Raw genomic sequence first — 18,979 nt, 5'->3', positions numbered from 1 at the left:
GTGATGGCTGCCCTGTAGCCCATTGTCTTACACCCCTTGGCGGGTCGACAGGAACGCTGTCGCGTTCCACTCTTGAAGGCGAAGCTTAAGCGTCCTCCAATTTTTACTTCCCCTCTTCCGCTCGCTCCGCGAGAAGCCGCTGCGAAACCTGCCGTTATGTTTCACGCTTTCCTTCTTACCCTCGAAAGTTTCAGAAAACTGTTGTTGTTGTGCGACTTTACAAAATTACAGAATTTTACAAAAAAAGGTGAATTTTGTAAGGATATTTCCCGATCGAGATTCTATGAAGTTATGTCTTTTTGTTATTACTAGGAACTCGGTAGCGCGAGAAATATGGCAGATAAGTAATAACCATAACCTTAATAATCCCGTAATTAGCACTTATAGAGGAAGCACTTCAATTTCGAGAATTGAGGGCTCAAAGTCATATTATTAACTCAACAAAAACTTCTTAAACAAAATCGTTTTGGGTGCTACAACCTACAGTACTTTGGCACTGCGGACGGCGCCCAGTATATGGCAGCAGCGAAAGAAATATCAAATAGTGGACCAGTGACGCTGATCCCTTAATCCTCTCCATTGCGAGTGCAGACCAACAGTAGTGCAAGCTTTCGCTGGCACGGGCTTCATCGCGGCCTTTTCTTTCTTTTTTTTTATGGTGACGCCAAGAATCGACGCGAAGCGTGCTCTATTCTGTTCCCAATCTTGCGGTGGTACCGCAGCTCGGATAATCACGTTTGTCCGTATAGCAGCAAATGAAAACAAGGCTTCATTGATCAGAATGGAGAGAACTCGTAATTGTCATAGCATTGGCGCCCGCGCAGCGGGGAGGCAGGTAGCGTTTTCTAATAGGGTGGGGAGATCAGCGTCACTTACAAACAACTTAATTTTCGTTTTCGTTCAGGGCTGCCCACAGACAAAATACTGCGTGCCATAGTACCGACGACGATTTTTGTGAAGTTGTTGCTGGGCAAGATATGAATGTCAGGCTTCAATTTTGCAAAAGCAATATTGCCGCTAAAATTGGTATTTAAAACTTTATTATAAAGATATTTTTTGTTACTTGTGACGTGAGCCATATTTTCCACGATGCCGAATTTGTATTGGCTGCCAAGCCTTACAGTCAGAGAAGATGTGCACATGGGCTTATCACACGTTATCACTGCAGCGCCCTGTGTTATTTGGCGCAGGAAAAACAGCCTGTATATTTGCTGCATTCGCGATCTCTGGGAAAGAAAGCGAAGGAGAGGGGGAACCGAGGAACGTGCGCGGTATCCAAGGTGGCTGTACTGGAGCTGAAACCCGGAAATTGTCGATATCCTCGCCTTCCTCGACTACATCATAGCGGGGGGTGACAGAAGACCTATGGGCCCCGGGTGCCAGACGACCTAGCTACGCCACTGCCCCTACATCGGGCATAACGTCTCCGACGACGTCACACACCGGGCAACCTTCAATAGACGGCAAGCGGAAGAAGTGTTGCGCCCTGGGCTCGAGTAGGAGTCGAGAGCGGCTCGTGTACCTCCGTAGTGCGACAATCCGTTTCGTGCGGCATAATGTCGACTACCGGTATCATCGAAAGTAGCCCGGAATCGACTCAGCCGCATCATCACCGGCCGCTGCAGCCGCTTAGCAACGTTATTGTCCGTAAATAGCTTTGTTTTCTGCCCGCGGTTCTCTGAGGTTAAATCTTATTACTGTCGCGTGTGCTTCATCCCACAATATGTAGGGTGCCGCAGCTGACATTATAGCCAAGCTGTTAAAAAAAACGATACAAAAAACCCGGCGCAAGGCACGAGTCTAATAACTATACGGTATTCGGCTGTCAGGCCTCGTACAACCGAACACCATGCGTCTTAGAATCATATGGCAGTTTTAGCGTCAGGTTAAAACGGTTGTAAAAACTAGGCCTGTCCCGGCCACCCAGAATGTGGTGCGAGTAACACGTTTGTCGGTGGTCGTACCACGCCGTGTTTTGGAGCGCACCTCAGGCGCCCGTTCCTGCGGCGAGTGTCGGCATTGGCGTAACCGAGTGAACGAGCACAGCGAAGGATGGAAGAACGAGCGCGGAGCGTAGCGGAGGATGAAAGACACGAGGAGGGAAACGGATAAGGAGCGCGAAGCGGAACCATGACGTGGGAAGTGGAGGACGATATGACGAAAGTGTGAGAAGAAAAGCGTAGTGCGACGACGATGACTGCGAGATGGCGCCAGAGTAGCCCGCCGGGAGGTCTGTCCGCGGCGCCTGCTGTGAATCGCCGCCCATGCGTCACCAACGCGCTGGCACTGGCGAGCTCTAGATTAGCAAGGCAGTCGCGCCATACTTCGCTCTATTTGCAGCGTGCCGCACGAGACAGGTTGTCTGCGACAGCCAATATATCGCGAAATGAAAACACGTATAGCACTGCGCTCATATTTCGCATTGGGAGTATCCTAATCGTCGGTGATTTTTTTAAAATTATTTTCTGTACAGCAGGTAATTTGTTTTTCTTCTCTTATTGTTCTACATGGTATGGGGGTGCACAAACGACCGGAAGACGCAACAAGTACAGCAACTATCAGAATACCAGTGGGAGGGTCTGCTGACGTACTTGTCAGGACCCTGAATAATAGCTTAAATTTGTGGACAGAGCCAGGCCGTCGGCAGAGAGTCATGCCTTCCTAGAATAAGGAGGCCACCCACCTGAACACCTGGGCCAGCACGAGCCTGGTCGTCCCAATAAAGTTTATTCTATCGATTCCCTCTTGCGTTGCTCTTTGTTTACTGTCGCGTGTTCCACTTTGCTACTTCGTTTATAAGTTTGATACCCTGTTATAGCAATTAAATTATTTTCTCTTTTCGCGCATATGAATATCTGCGTCTATCTTGATAGTCTCTCATTCCTCCCCAACATCAGCACACAAGCAAACCGCAAGATGCGCAGATGTGCACTCTACCAAGAGGAGCGCACCATGACCATAATTGTGTTGGAGAGCTACGTAGTATAAAAAAACCTTAAAAGCACCACTCGCACGCAATAGGCCCGCCGGACAGAGAGCAGGAGCATCTCCCATCCAACAAGCCAGGTGTCAAAAACGCTATGTCGCTTGTGTGGACGGGAACGACATCCCCGAACTATCTGCTCAGCACAATCGGAAACCTCAGTCGGAGACTGAAGGTGAAGACGATGAGTTAAAGCTGTAAAATTTCGTATGACCCTAGCAACGAACTCCAAGCATCTGAGACCTACTCTCAAGATTCCTGCTACAATGAACAGGCCATTATGACATGGAATAGGTCGAGGCTTTTGTTTGTTTCGTGAAAAGTTTTGTCCCGATCAAAACATATTCTCTGCAACTACGTCGAGAACCTCAGAAGACAGACAGCCTGCCAAAAGCTTCGCATGCTGTGCAAAGAGGCTGTCTCTCCAAACGCAACCTCTGTCCTGAGAAAAAGCTTTTTTTAAATACAAACACCAGCTCACCCTCGATGATGGCTTGCTCTGGTATGGAACTGGTGTGACCGTTCCATAGCCCTGCAGGCAGCAAATTTTAAGTCTTCCGCGTGAAGGTCATTTCGGCATCACGAAGTCCGCTGTGACGAGCGAGAGTAGCGACTTGCGATGACGCCTGCCATCACTAAACTCCACGATAAATATTAAGGGACTGTACCACTATTGCAATTGCAAATGAAGACGAGCCGAAGCCTGGCATGGAATTCAAGTTCGGGGCCCAGTGCCACCAGTCCAAGCGTTAAGGCTTGGACTGCTGGCACATGGAACGAACTCTCCTGACGAACTTTCGGCGGCGAGCGCTGGCGCGGCGATACAGCGGTGTGCTTACGACGATCGTATAAACCGGAGGAATAAGATCCACACGCTCTGGTTAACCACATACGGTGCGAGCGCGACGTTACGAGAAACATGTGCTACGCCTGCATTAATGGTGCGCGGGAACGTCCGAAATAAAGGGCTACGGCGCAGATTCCGCGCCATGGAACGTAGTGCCAATCCTGCTGACCCACCAGCAGCAATCCCTTCGTCTGGCCATAAAATTTACATCAGATGAGCGAGCAAACCAAGCGGCAGCATGTTTCTTCCTGAAGCAGCAACAACCATCAGCCAACTCTCCGCCGACTGAGGTACAGTATACATCATGCCTCAACGATTTAATAAAGAATTGAAAAATTGGGGCGCTATAACGTAAAACTATTCCAAGCTTTTCTATTCCAAGGGTGCTATGCAGGATGCGCCGAGTTTGGCGAAACTCAGGATCTTCACGAGCTCTGGCGACACCCCAAGATGAAAGCACAAATGGTACCGCGACACAGTTTATCTTTCGACAAGCCTCCAGTTTCATTCGTTTATCTAGATTCACTCTGGGTGGCTATCATTCCTTGGGCGTTGCCTTCTGGCGGGTCGACAAACTGGGTCTCACGTGATCATACCGTCGGTGCATGGTCGTGCCTTCTTTCACTTGTTTGTCGTTCCACCGAGTGCATTACATGCACAAGCAACTTATAAAACAAATGCATTTAGTACAATATTATTAGTTAGTTTAACATGGATTAAAAGCATTTTAAAGCTTACAAGATGTACACTGAATGTGTATTCGACTAATTTGTAATTTAGTACGCTTCGCATTTACCACGAGGGGACGCTGTTGTGGCGTCATCTCAGCTTAGCAGACGCGGAGGGGTCTAGCTTTACGTGCAGGCTGTGCGAAGGAGTCAGGGAAGCAGTCCAAAAATTGGAAGGAAATTGGACAGCCAAGTTCGAAGAGCTAAAAGCAGACCTGAGGGAGGAGCGGGAGAAGCGGGTAGCTTTGCAGGCGAAAGTCGACGAGTTGGTCAAGGTGGAAGCGGTCCAGGCCGCGCAATTAGTAAGAACCGTGGCCGAGCTGAGAGAAGAGAGGGAAAGGAGAGCAGAACTGCATAGGCGGCTCGATGCGCTTCAGACGCGGGCAGCGGGGAATGATGGGTCGGGACACCAAGCCGGTGGCAAAAGCACAGAAAGTAGGGCAGACCCTACAGGCGAAGTGGGAGGAAGGGAGCCAGAGCTAGCGGGAGTCGGCTCGCCGCCGGTGAATCGGCGTAGTTATAGCGAAGCAGCGCAACACGCCCCGAGTGAGGCGACGCTGCAGCCACAGGGGCGCCAGCGAGGGCGAGGAGAGGAGGGGAACAAGCTAACCCCAAGGAATGAGCTCATAGCCAATGATAAGCATAACCTGGAAGTTAGGAGAGAGGGAAAGAATGGCCTAGTACTTATCGGTGGTGATTCAAATATGAGGAGGTGCAAAAGAGCTATAATGGAGCGTGCAAAGGGCGATAAGCGGGTAGCAGTCGGGACGTTCCCAGGCAGGACAATGGACGCAGTACTAAGAGAAACAAAAAGCGAGCTTTCTGAGAATGCTGCAGAGCGCAATCTGGTAGTCGTAGCGGCGGGGCTAAATGATGTCCTGAAGGGTGAAGCCGCAAAAGTAGTGGAAAGATTAGCGGAGGGAGCTGACGATTTAAGGGCGATAGCACAGCAAGTCCAGATCGTGGTATGCACAGTGCCGGAGGTGCAAGGAAGGAACGGAGCAATTGCCAAGGACGTTGTGGCTGTTAATCGTGAGATAAGAAAGCTAAGCCAGGAGAAAGGATTTGAAGTGGCAGACATAAACAGAGAAGTGCATAGAGCAGGCTTTGGCGGAGACTTTACACGAGATGGCATCCACTTTAATGGAAGGCTAGGAGCCGAGATCGGCTGGCGCCTGGCAGGTCGGGCAGTAGCTTTTTTAGGGGGTCCACTGCGCCTCAGGGGGTAGGGGTAGGTAGAAACAGTGTAGAAAGTGCAATAATAGAGGCTGACGCCAATAAAATGGCCACTAGGAGGTCCAGGAAGAAAACTGCAAAGAAATTTAACACCAGGATCAGGTACATAAACATGCAAGGTGGTAGAAAGAGAGCGAGGTGGTTAGGAATAGAACAGCAGTTAAAGGACGAAGAAGTAGGTGCATACGCGCTATGCGAAACACATCTCAGGAATCTAGAAGACCCACCGTTTATTGAAGGCTACGTCTGGGAAGGGAGCAATAGAACGACAACGGAGAGGAAGGGAGGAGGAGTAGGTATGCTCATACACCAAGGAACAAATTGGCAAAGAATAAAGTTAACTTGCAAAGAACATGTCTGGGTGTCAGCTACAATTGTCGGAAAAAAGGCATGGCTAGGAGTAGTTTATTTAGGGACAGGGGACAAATGCAGGCAAGAGAACAAAGATCTAGTGAAGTGTCTCGATGACGATATAAAGCAGTTTGGAGAAGGTGCCGATATTTGTCTGCTGGGTGACATGAATGGCCACATCGCGGATCTGGATGGATACACAGATTGTAATGGGAAGTTGATGCTAGACTTCTGTGAGCGACACAACCTAGTTATAGTAAATAGAGAAACTAAGTGTGAGGGACAAATCACGTGGGAGTCCCGTAACAGACAAACGACCATTGACTACTGATTAATGTCGCAGGGGTTGTATAGCAAGCTCGCAATAATGTAAATAGACGAAGAGGGGAAGTACAGCCTCGGAAGTGATCATAAGCGTATTAGTCTACAGTTGGGAGCCCTACTCAAAAGAGAAATGCAGGGAAGTCAAATAGAGTACGCAAAATTAAATGACGAACAAATAGCGCAAATAGCGGCTGGCATAGAGGAAGCAATAGAGAAACATCCCATGGAAAGGTGGAATTATAATCAGTTAGAACTACTCATTAGTACAAAAATAAAAGAAGTAAAAGGAGTAAATCACTGGAGAGGAAAGAGGAAGCCACGAAGTTGGTGGAATAAGAAAATTAGAGAGGTCATCAAACAACGGCGGTGGGCATCTCGGGAACACACAGAAGCAAAGAGGGCGCAGTTATCTGAAGAGGAGATAGGCCAAAAATGGGAATATTATCGACAAAAGAAACAACAAGTGCAGGTCCTTGTCCAGGCTAAGATAAAGCAGTCCTCTGACCGCTGGCTGACTGAAGTTCGCGATGCAACTAAAGGGGGGTCAAGAAAATTCTGGAACCATATAAGCTGGCTGGGTAAAGCTCATCACAGAAACCAGGAACAGATTCACGATGCCGAAGGAAATTGTTTAGAGGGAGATGACGCTGTGAACTACATTGGTTCAGTTATAGCAGAGTCATTTAGGAAAGACAATAGGGTAATCGCCCCAAATGAGGGAGCAACACAGAATAGCATAATAGAAAACAGCTTAGAAATGACCAATCTTAACTGGAAAAAGGCGGAAGCAAATATTCCAAAATGCACGTCCGCGGGTATAGACGAAATTCCAATCTAGTTAATTAATGAACTTGGCCCAAGAAGCAAGGAAACGCTGATAAAAGCATTGGAGGCAGTCATAACAAATAAGCAAATTCCGCACAGCTGGAAACAGGGTAAAATGAATTTGATTTATAAAGGAAAGGGTGATAAGAAGAACATAAAATCATTCCGACCAATTACGATAACATCAGTTATATATAGGCTGGCGATGCAGGAGGTGAAATTAAAGGTGCAGTCATGGGTAGAAAGTAATAGAATACTCGGAGAACTTCAGAACGGGTTCAGAAGTGGTAGGTGATTAGATGATAGCCTGTTCGTGCTTACCCAGTGCATAGAAATAGCTAAGGCGGAAATATACATATGTATTTAGCCTTCCTGGACATAAGTGGTGCATACGACAACGTGAACAGGGAACTCCTGTGGAAGATATTAAAAGCTGAAGGTATCGGTCATGAGCTAATTGATTTTCTACAAGAACTATATCGAGAAAATAATGTTGAGATAACATGGGAAGGAATTAAGAGTACGACAACTGTTGAGGTTCACAAAGGATTAAGGCAAGGTTGTCCTCTATCACCGCTGCTGTTCATGCTTTATATGATAAGCGTGGAAATAAGGTTACAACGAAGCAATCCAGGGTATAATCTGTCGTACACATTAGGCGAAAAGGTTATTCAGCAACGACTACCGGGTTTAATGTATGCGGACGATATTGTACTGTTAGCAGATAGCCAGGAAGATTTGCAAACTCTGGTTAATTACTGTGGAGACGAAGGAGACAGTTTAGGTTTCAGTTTTAATGCAGCTAAGTCCGGTGGGATGTTTTTCAACGATACCACTGATCAGGAGCTTACAATACAAGGCCATGAAATACCCCGAGTGGCCGAATACAAATATCACGGGATATGGATAAACAAAGGGCAGATGTACACGGAAAAGCACGAACAGTCTCTCATAGCAAAAGGGCGAAGAGATGCCGGGATAATGAAACATAGGGCATTGTGGGGATACAACAGGTATGAGGTACTGAGAGGTATTTGGAAGGGAGTAATGGTGCCGGGGCTTACTTTCGGGAATGCGGTCCTGTGTTTAAGGGCAGAGGTTCAGTCGAGACTAGAAGTAAATCAGAGAGCTGTGGGAAGGTTAGCACTAGGTGCCCACGGGAAAACCACAAACGAAGCAGTACAGGGGGACATGGGCTGGGCATCGTTCGAAGCACGGGAAGCTCAGAGTAAAATCCTATACGAAAAGCATCTGAAGAAATTGGACGATAACAGGTGGGCAGCTAAGGTGTTTAAATACCTATACAGAAAGAGCGTTGACTCACAATGGCGAAAAAGAACTAGGAAGCTAACCAGTAAGTATGCCAGACACGAGGACGAAGAAAGACAGAGCTTTAAACGACAGGTTAAAAACGCGGAAGGTAAAAATTGCATAAATTCAATGGAAAAGAAGCATAGTGTGGAACTATATCGATACTGGAAACAGCAGATAAGGAAGGAAGCGTTTTATGATAACTCAAGAGGCAGTGCCCTACTCTTTGAAGCTAGATCAGGATGTCTTAGAACGCGGAGCTATAAAAAGAAATTTAACGTAGAAGAAGACACATGTACTGTGTGTGGTAAATATATAGAAACAATGGAAGACCTCATACTAAAATGTGATGGTATCAAGCCCGATGTCGACGCGGCCACAGTCACCCTTCCTGAGGCCCTAGGGTTCAGAGATAATAATAGTCATGTAAATAAATATGCGGTGGAAATTAGCAAAAGGCGATTGGAGGATTCGTGGCACAAAAGCAGAGAGGTGACATAAGATTAAAAGGGTAGGAAGACGTATTTAAAGAAAATCGAGAAATTCAATAACACACAATACAGATAAAAATAAAAGACAAATAAACATCTGAGCATGGTGGCAACTGCCATCGCCCCGTTTCAAAGGGGACGCTACTACCTACCTTCCATCCATCCATCCATCCATCCACATACAGGCTAAACATTGAAGAGGCCCAATGTAAACAAACTCGTACAACGAGCTTGCAGTGCGTGACGTAGTGATCAGGCTCGACGATGACCACTATTTCTTGGATAGTTCTGTTCCTCCGTGAGCAATCTTTCCGTCACCCGAAAAACTGCCAATAGCTTCGGTGATTTTACAGATTGCAACGTGCACCTACTGTTCACGGCACAATCCTGAACAAAACCCTTATCCGGTGCTGCTTCTATGAGTGCGCTGAGTTCCTTCAATCTGCACGACTGCGAGCGTCACAAATATTGCATAGTGTGTGCAAAAGGAAGACAACCGATATAGCTACGATGCGACAAGGAGGTGGTGCCGACGATGGATCTCGCAACCAACAGTGAAGGAGACATCGACAAGCTGCAGATAAGTATATTTCTACTGTTTCATATTTCGCACAATAGTGCACGGATTAAGTCACTTTCCTAGTAACGAACTGAACGTCCAGCAGTTTAAAAAAGGCATTGAGAACCAATGAGTGTTCGTGCTTTTACATGCACGTGGGCCCGCGAAAATATGGAAAAGATAAAGGTAACCTTCACTAACTTGGTGAGATAACAGAAATTCATCAGTGACATTCAGCCCGCAGAATCTATGGAAGAGTATCTTTATCCAGGTGAAATATCAATAGCAGGTACTGATATAAAGCAGGAAACTTATACAAAAATTTCATGGGTTGAACAGCACATGGGAGGCTTTACCGAATCGTGATTGCCACGTTACCGATATCGTTGAAAAATGTTTACAGTCCTTGCATTCTACCGGTTATGCAATATGGGCCCTAAACCTGGAGGTTAACAAAGAAACTTGAGAAGTCGGGGACTGTGCAGAAAGCGAAGTAACAAAAATTGTTGGAGATAGCACTAAGGCAGGAAGACTGGCGTAGTAAACCGTGTCAACTGCTATGCTAGTTGAGATTAGGAAAAAAATAAATGGAATCGGCGGGCAGGCCATGCACGTCTTCAATCACTTGTTGCTAATTCATAACAGGTGATTACATAAGCGTGACAGAATGGATGTCAAGGAGAGAGAACTGCAGCCGAGGATGGCAGAAAATTGCGCAATGGGACAAAAATATTATGTTTGTAGGCATAGGATGCAATCAGCTCGCATAAGATGGGATTGTAGGGAGCGGCATTGGTTTTACAGTGAACAAAAATAGATTTGTGGTGCTGACAGTAGAGGATGGTGAAGGTGCGAGGACACCTCAGCTGCTGGCACACTAATAAACATTACAATTGGCTCTGAAAAAAGCAACCAGTTATGAAAAAGTAACGTTGTCCCTACAAATTGTTTTATTATGCATACACTAAAAACTTCTACAGTTAAGGGCATTTAGTACCAATAGTGCAATGAGCATTTTTCTTTGTAAATAATGGTGTATATTCGGTTGATTCATTCCAACAATCCACTTTTTTTGCAGCAAAACATTCTGCTGCTGGAGGCACTCAACCGCCTGGAGGCAGTAGGCGAGCGCCAGGCACGTGCTCTTGAGAGTGTGGCAAGGTCCAGAGGGCTGCTCTGCAACAGTAGGATCAGTGCCCTCACTGCTCTCCAGTCGAGCCCCCAGAACACACCTTGTAAGGAAGCTTTCAGTTTATTATTTTGTTTATTATTCAAGAGCACGAATAAAATTATTGCAGTAGACATTGTGCTGTGCATATTGGGACACTTTTAACATGCACTTGATGTCTCTTCAAAATGGGCAAAAACATAAGACAACCTGTGCCACTCTTGGACCGTGTAAATGAAAAAGACACTAATGCAGCATACACGTCATTGTGCTGTTTGTTCTTTCTATGTGCAAGAATACAGCGGGTGTTGATTAGCCACAAGATGAACGGTGTGTGTATTTCACAATGAGAAGACAGGAAACAGCATGAGCTTAATAATGCTATCACCTATAGACTGTGCATATGAATGCAACACCACTCTCCGATTCAAACGTGCCATTACATGCATGTTCGATACCACATATTCTTTAACAATGTCGTATATTTGCATGTACTAATTTTCACACAGCTTAAGCCCATGCATAGCTCACTTGTGATGAATCCATTTCATAGGCCAAATAATTGTACACGTTGTCCTTTTGTGTTGTATAAAAAGCGGCATCCTCTATAGTCGGATACAACTTTAGAAAAAAGGGGGCGTTTACTCCTCTGAGGCGGAGGCACACAAGCACCCACCAATGGGGGCGCACTCTGGACTAACGTCATCAGCCGGACGGCCGGTGAGCCCGCGCGCCGACGGAGAAGATGGCCGCCCGCACTTCGAACTGGGCGAGGTCGCGTCAGCTGTGTGCTTCAGCCCGTCGTCAGAGTGGATTCCAGAACTGTTTGTGATGGTCTATCATGCCGGAAATATTACTACAAGCTTACGATGCGGCATTTGCGCCGCGTGCATTAATTCTGAGCCGTGATCCGGCGAAGGAACATTGCAGAGAGCATCGCTGGCGCTGCGCTACGCTTTGCCTGAAAACAGGATCCCGCGGCGACCGCTACGAACACACATACTGCATGTTTGTTCCATGTTGTTTTATTTCGCTCCTGAGTGACGTTACGACGAGAAAAGTTTTCCAAAGCCTGGTGCCTACTGTTAGCGGCGGGTGTGTTCGTGTACTGTGTCGCTGCGTTTTTCGTCGGACGGGGTGAAGTGATAGAGCAAAACCATTCTCAGGAGAAATCAGAAAAGTGTTCGCGCATGAAACAAGCCTACGAGTGTATCAACCGAAAATATTTGCAGAAGAAGCCTTCAACGCAAAGATTTGTCGCCGTCAACATAGCGTGAGCGATCATTGTCAGCAGTGAGATAGCCGAGCGGCTAGCGACGGTGTTCGAGCGTTGTGTAGCACCGTCGATTGATTGCTGTCCACCAGTGCTCACTGCACGCGCAAGCTGTAGAATGCGTGCTGTGAAATTGTGAAAACACGAAAACAAAAATATAAATTTTATGCTATTTAAAATCAAGAGTACTTATTTAAAACGATGAATGAAGCATTTTCGTACCTTCCTGCCTCGACCGTACTCTTGTCCCAGGTTTGTAATGGTTGCGATAAATGCATTGTTTTATATAAGTACTTCTTCAATTGCAACTGATTCATGTTAATCTTGGAAAACGAGTAGTAGATACGCCGTGTACATGTAAACAAGCGCAGAAGCCATGCAGAGCTGCTCCTACTTTTGCCACTTGCAATGAAGCTAAAGAGCAGACGACGGGTAGCGTTGTAGAAGGCACGGGGCTATTTTTCTGTCGCTATCCGGCATGTGCTGTAGCACATGATAGCTCTACTGAACAGGTCATCAACATACAAAAGTCTTTATTTATACCGAGAATTACGCGTTTCAGGAGCACGATTTTTCGAGCAGGACTATTTTAGTCGCGGGGGCAATCGGCTGTCGCGCTTCGGTCATCTGGGCGGGGCCTCCCCTTTTTTCTAAAGTTGTACATACAACTTCAGAAGACAGGAGAGGCCCCGCCCAGATGACCAAAGCGCTGCAGCCGGTTGCCTCCACTTCTAAAGAAATAGACCCTCTCAAATGAGTGGGTATTAGTGCATCCGGCGGCACGTCGTCAGTGTATAGTGTGTGCCCATTGGTGCAGGCTTGTGTTTACCTGCCATTGAAGTGCAGATTCTGCGACCTCCTAAAGTTGTATCCGACTATAGAATCACGTAATGCCTTGCACTGGTTGCATAGACTTTAGCAACTTGATAGCACACAATGATCAGGAACAGAAATCTACAAAGGCCCCCAAGCAAAGCTGGCTGGCCACACTTCCATTATGAGGGGCTGTAAAAAGGTCTTGCCAAATATTCCTATGACATCCTTGAAAAAGAGGTGGTGTTGGGCACTTCTTTAGAATCAAAAACAGATTACAGTGAATGTTGTGTACCACGTTAAAACCAACTGAGCTTGGTTATCTGCACAGCATGTAATGGAAGCTTGTGCTTCACATAGGAACAAACTGCCCTGTCCAGTACAATTGTCGAGTTCGGTGTGGCACCTATGAAGTCATTAGTGTCAACATACAAATTACACTTTTCAAAGGCCATTCATTTCACCATTATTTTTGTATGACGGTTCTCTCAATCAGTGCTTGTATTACATGAGCAGGTGGAGTTGAAAGCAAAGCTTTGTTTGCAAGCCTTCAGACTTCCATATTGTGTGGCAAGGCACTGGCATGTAGTCGAATAGCTCACACTTTCTCGATCCTACACCAAAGAAGCCCAACGCTCTGTTTCAAGTTGGATCGCGCAACAATTCGATGGCACACAAAGAGGAGTAACACACACAGCAGAGCCTTCTGCTGTGTCTATTTCTCTTCTTTGTGTCCCGTCTAATTGTTGTGCAATTCAACTTCAAGCTTCTATACCGATACACCCAGTTTTCAACCTCACCAATGCTCTAGTTATTAAGCCACAATGGTGCATATGCTTGAAATGTCCCAACACGAATTAGCTCTCCAACAAATCACCACAAGCGTAACATCTTGCTGCACGTGTATACACGTGCCATATTTTGCACTACTAAACTCGCAGGAATCAAAGGGCCGGAATCAGCCTTACTGCTGCCGTTACCATCACCATCATGACACCAATGGAAAGAAAGTGCTGCGTTTCAGTAAAGGGAGTGCCGGAGGGAAAGGCGTGACAGCGAGGCTTACAATAAATATAGCAGTTACAAGACATGTTCAATGCCAAAATATGCGGCAAGCTTTTGCACGTTTGAGCATGTCACGGTTTGTGTAATCATTGCTCTAAAGCTGTACAGAAGGTCTATTCACTCTGAAATCTTTATTTTTATCATGGTGGGTTAAAGACCCACTTTTCATTGGCATCTGCACCACATCTCTCCCAATATGTAATTTTGCCTTGGTGGTTCATGACATCTTCACGCACACCGAGTTCTGCAGAGCATTGGATCTGCATTGTTCTACTGCTGAAGAATTACAGCCCCATTATGAGACGAAAATATACGATTTGTCCATACAGAATAACGCTGCCCCCCCATCCCCCCCCCCAAAGAAAATACACTGAACCACTGGCACATGCACCAACAGTGAACACAGCAAACACTCTGAAGTATTTTCTTCATGCAAGCCAGCACACTAAGATTCTTAATGCATTTTCATTTCGCCATAAATGCATAGGCACAACCGGCTTGGCATGATATCCACATCTCGCACTGCAACGAATTGTGGAATGCCTTGCTGTTTCATAGTGCAGCCGATAGATGACGCATGACCAAAATACAGCATTATGCATACTAAGTAACTTGTACTAAGTAATCTCATAAAAAAAAAACCCCAAGTTCTTTATAAGATTAGCATTCACAGGGTACTTCCCACAATTTGTGATATCCATTTCTCTATGTATACTTAATCTCTTTCCAAGAAAGTGAGCCATTTGGAAGGCAGCCTAACAGACAAGTAGAACAATCGGCAAAAAGTCAGCAACCAGCGAAAAAGTTAGTATCATAGGCTGCCGCATGTGTGATGTCGGTTACACAAAATTTAAGTCGGCTACGCAGAAGTGACAAATTTGGCAATATGGTGTGTCTAGACATTGCTTCAATGCTAATCACACTAACGCTGACATTGAAGGTGCCTTAATTCCTACGTACGTTCCGTCGACACACCCGACTAAGTTCGTAATGTTTCCGCGAAGTAAGAAGCATTCTTTAATAAATGCCCGCTCAGCCGCAGTCTTCGGGAAAGCCAGCCACCGCTTCCGCACTGCCGCCTCAATAAGCGCATCAGACATCTCTAACACAGAGGCTCACAGTAGTTTGATGACGTCCAATGTAACGCTCGGCGCCGACGCTTCCCTGAAAACTTCCAGTCCCGTAAAAGGAGGGCGCAGAGGACTTGCTCTTCGACGGTGAGCTAATGAAGCCCGCCACGCTGCCTCCACAGACGACACAGTCTTCGCCTAGCTCGTCACACAGCCAGCCAGATGTCTTCGACAGGCTAAAATGACGCTGAAACTCCACGCCGGTCATGTACGTTAACGGGTCCAAACGGTCATACTGACGCTTGCTGTCGCTGGATGCAATAACACAGGCTGCTGCTGCGGCTGCCGCCGCCATGTTCCCGAGTTGAACTCGGAGGGGGTTTCGCGATTTACGAGTTTAGCACGAGTTCGCCTGTCAATCAAAGCCAGAGGTCACGCACCGCGCGAGGCATGTAACTTGTGCGCGCACCCACCACAGTTGGGCCACGCCCAACTTATCTTTCGGCAACAGCGACGCGGTGCCGAGCTGAGAGGCATCAACAATATTCACCACCGGCATAAAACACGCACAACGCACTGTCATCGGTGAGGTACTGCGCACTACTATCAAAAACAGAGCGTTGACTGTCGCTGGCTTATGCATATATCTTCTCGGGCTGAGATGGCCCCACAGCACGGTTTCATTGCCTGCATTGTGGCGACGTAGCGCACAGTAAATAATTATTAATTTACTGATACTGCAATCCCGGTATCGGGATTATAGCAGGGTGGGAAAAGAATTAGGCACTTTCACAAAATGGCAAAATGTAAACAAACGAAATAAGGGTGCAGGTTGAAGCTCTGCAGCCAGCATCATGAATACATTTGAACAAGATAACAAACAGTAAAAAAGAAAATACACAATAGAACAGTAAAGTGATGAAATGCAGTAACACAGACTAGGCAATATGTTGAGCGAATAACGTCAGTGACGGTTGCAACACTTCATTGTTAGTGAGGTTATTCCAATCGGTAATAGTTCGTGGAAGAAATGAGTATTTAAAACAGTTATTACGGATGCGAAAAGGAGTTAAAGTTAGCTGATGTCGTTGTCGGGTCGCATACCCAGACGAAAAATGAACTAAATGGGCGAGTTCGGTTCTGTAGTGTCCTTTAATTAATTGGTACATGAATTAAAGTCTTGCAGAACGATATCGCTCATTCATTGTCGGCAGACCAGCTTTGATTAAAAGATGTGTTATTGATGTACGTCGGTAATTATTATATATGTACCGAGCAGCCCTCCTTTGAACCCTGTCTACTTTGTTTATGTTAGTCTTAGTGAATGGGTCCCAAATGATAGCAGCATAATCTAAGGTAGGCAAGACAATACATCTGTAAGCAAGGAGGCGGACAGATGGAGTGGATAACCGCAATGCCCGTCTTAAGAAAAACAATTTACGAAAAGCGTTACACGTTATGAAATCAATATGTTTGTTCCAGCTGAGATTGTTAGTGACCTAGAGCCCTAGATATTTATATTCTGTTACTTCTGCAAGTGTCACATCATTAATACTGTAATTAAACGGTAAGGCATTCTTTTTGTGAGTAATCCTCATCAATGCAGTTTTTTCAAAATTAATGGACATTTGCCATTATTCACACCATGCAGAAACTTTTTGCAACGCGCTATTTAGTAGTGTTTGATCTGAGGCACTTCTTACTTCTGTATAAATGACACAATCATCAGCGTAAAGCCCAATTTTCACAGGAATGTTAGACACAAAAAAGAATGGCTGTGGCTTAGCCAAGGTTAAGCCCAGGATGCGAAGCATACTAGCCTTTATTTTAGTTGTTGAACCACTGTTTAGCCTGGTGAACTGCTGTTGCTTGGCTATATTTGGTTCGGCTAGACGAAGAAACAACTCATGCGTTACTCTGCTTCGCCTTCAAGAGTGGAACGCGACAGCCTTCCCGTCGACCCGCCAAGGGGTGTGAGACAATGGGCTACGGCGTAGCGACTACGCGCCCCGCATTGGACGCGGTGAGCGTCGAGCAACGCAGCGTTCGGCGCGGCAACGAAATGTGCGCCTGAGCAAGCGACGCACGCCTGAGCCTTAGAAACAGCTGGTTTCTAAGGCAACACCGCATTCACTAGAGGCGCTTTTGTACCGCTTTGAAGCATCGTACTCGTGGCTCAGTGGTAGCGTCTCCGTCTCACACTCCGGAGACCCTGGTTCGATTTCCACCCAGCCCATCTTGCAAGGGTTTTGAGCCAAAGCCCCCAAGAAACAAGCGCAGCTACCGCCGCGAGCGACGGCGCGAGTTGGAGCCCCGTTTCTCCTCTGTCGTGACGTCACGGTGTCACGTGGTCAGCCTTGAAGGCGACACCGCCGCGCCTGAGGAGCTGGGTTGAGCTCTAGTAATATGCTTCGCATAATATCATTAATATATATCACAAACAATAGAGGCCCAAGAACAGAACCCTGAGGGACGCCAGAGTGAACTGCAAGCTTGTCAGAACAATTATTGTTAAAAAACAACGAATTGTTCCCTGTTTAAAAGGTAGGCTGAAATCCACTTTACTAATTGTTTGTTATGAAGTGTTGTCTAACTTATAAATTAATTTTTCGTGAGTGACCCTGTCAATAGCTTTCGAGAAATCCATAAATACGGCGTCAATCTGTGTTCCATTGTTAATTGAAGAGGAAAAATCATGTATAGTTTCTACTAGCTGTGTACAAGTTGAGTAACCCCTCCTGAATCCATGCTGATATTTAGTAAATAAATTGTTAGCTTCGAGGAAGTTTGATATGTGATTGTGAATTATGTGCTCAAGTAGTTTACAAGCAGTCGATGTTAGCGAAATTGGGCGGTAGTTCTTGATCAATCGCGTGTCTCCACTTTTGTGAAGCGGTTTCACTCTGGCAGTCCCCCAGTCTCTTGGGATTTGACTTTCACACAAGGACCTCGTAAATAAAACAAACAAATATTTAGATGTCCATTGTGCATATCTTTTCAAAAAGGCATTAGGTATGTTGTCCGGTCCAGGTGATTTCTTTACTTCAAGGTTAAGCAGCATACTTAAGATACCTTGCTCACTAATGACAAGATCCTCCAAAGGCGGCAGCGAGGCTTCATATTTTGGAAAGATGTTATTGTCGTTAGTAAATACGGATTTAAAATGTTCATTGAAGGCATTAGATAGTTCGTGTGCATCACTGACCAGAACACCTTTGATTTCAAACTGATCATGGGTCTTTGAGGTTGGGGAAACCGAACGCCAGAATTTCTCAGGAGACTGATATAAATTTGGGCAAAGCTTTTTCAAAGTAATGCTGTTTGTCAATGGCCGTTTGCTTTTTGAGCTGAGGACTAAGGAAAGCTATATTTTGTTCCAATTGTGGAGAAAGAATGTTTTCTTTTCTTTTCTGTTTCATGCGCTTCAGTTTTCTTTTTAGCTGCAGTTTCGCCCGAGAAATCCATGGGTTTTTTGTTTTCTTTTTAACAATAACTGGCACGTGACATTCAATACATTCATGTACCATGGCCTTGCACTGGTCCCAGAGTTCTCGAACACTTGCAGTGTTATTACAAAATGCATCAACATTAAAGGAAAGAACATCAATAATGGAAACATCGTCAGCACGGGAGAAGTTTCTAAAATGCATCTTAGGGCAAACTTTATCAAGAGTCATGCCGTAAAGTGTTAGGAGAACAGCCTGGTGATCGGAGATACCAGGCATCACTGCACACTTAGTTGCATCGAGGATTGTTCCAGAAACAAAGAAGAGGTCTAAAATAGATTTTGAATTCCCTTGTATTCGGGTGGGGTGCTCTACAGTTTGCGTCAAGTCAAACGAGAAAGCTATGTCAAGCATTGTTTCACTTGATTCGTCATTATGTGGTTTGAGTGCGAATGTTGACCAGTCAATATCCGGCAAATTGAAGTCGCC

The sequence above is a fragment of the Dermacentor variabilis genome, chromosome 4 (genome assembly GCF_050947875.1).
Source record: "Dermacentor variabilis isolate Ectoservices chromosome 4, ASM5094787v1, whole genome shotgun sequence".
Lineage (NCBI taxonomy): Eukaryota > Metazoa > Arthropoda > Arachnida > Ixodida > Ixodidae > Dermacentor > Dermacentor variabilis.
Note: the sequence above shows the minus strand (reverse complement) of the source record.